This window comes from Frankliniella occidentalis, unplaced genomic scaffold (genome assembly GCF_000697945.3).
Source record: "Frankliniella occidentalis isolate FOCC.00 unplaced genomic scaffold, Focc_3.1 Scaffold147, whole genome shotgun sequence".
NCBI lineage: Eukaryota > Metazoa > Arthropoda > Insecta > Thysanoptera > Thripidae > Frankliniella > Frankliniella occidentalis.
The window spans coordinates 560,821-561,643 of record NW_026267274.1 but is presented as its reverse complement, the minus strand read 5'-3'; the positions used below and the strand labels follow the sequence as shown (position 1 = coordinate 561,643).

Below are 823 nucleotides of genomic sequence, written 5' to 3'. Positions count from 1 at the left end.
GATTTTTCTCTTGATTTTTTGTGATTTTCTATGATTTTTCGTAATTTTTTCTAAGAGTGTACACAGTATGTTTTGAATGAAGAACCCCACGGCCGTCACCCTCGCCGGCTATTCGCTCTCGAGAGTCCAGGGTGTACACGTCCCTTTCTGTTACAGAAAAGCTGACCCGCGGTGAGGTGCTGGCGCCGCGCAGCTACTCGCCCGCCCCCGACCCCCCCGTCGTGCGCGCCGAGTCCGTGGCGCTGCGGGGCCCGCGCGTGGACTGCGTCGTGTCCGAGTGGAGCGAGTGGTCCGAGTGCTCGGCCAGCTGCGGGCCGGGCCACCGCGAGCGCACCAGGAGGGTGCAGGTGAGCCGCTATATGCGCAGCGCAGCGCGCAAATCCGTTTTTTACGACGTGCTCTGCATTTTAATTCACATTATTGCGTTGTTCTCAAAGGTCGAGCCGATTAGAGGAGGACGCCCGTGCCCTCCCCGACTGCGACAAAGAAGGAAGTGCTACGGTGGACCGTGCGGTATGTCACATTTTCTGCCCCAACCACGTGTTTTCCCGTTGAATGCTGTATCCAGTTAAGGATTGGACGTTTCCGCCACGCTTTGCGCAGCGCGTGCCCACGCATGGAGCGGGGAGGCAGCGGGGCTAGAACGCGACTAAAGACCTAACTGGATACAGTACAATCAATAAGTGAGGCATGTAGTTTTACTTTTACATCAACACTTATTTTTTCTTCTGCAGATCCATTCCAGGCTGTCGAAGCTGAAGAAAATCTATAAGGTTGAAATTCTTTGTAACTGCTCTGAGAGGAGGACATAATATATGTTAAT

The 823-nt window shown here is 53.7% G+C and overlaps 1 protein-coding gene and 1 long non-coding RNA gene across 2 annotated transcripts in view; one reads left to right on the top strand and one right to left on the bottom strand.

The window, feature by feature from the left end:
• Positions 1–823, bottom strand: part of LOC127750177 (uncharacterized) — a 20,352-nt gene that overhangs the window by 4,141 nt on the left and 15,388 nt on the right. The gene's annotated exons all lie outside the window — the stretch shown is intronic.
• Positions 127–823, top strand: LOC127750178 (uncharacterized). The gene is made up of 3 exons (XR_008011562.1): positions 127–347; positions 438–513; positions 735–823. It is a non-coding gene; the product is annotated as an uncharacterized LOC127750178 (long non-coding RNA).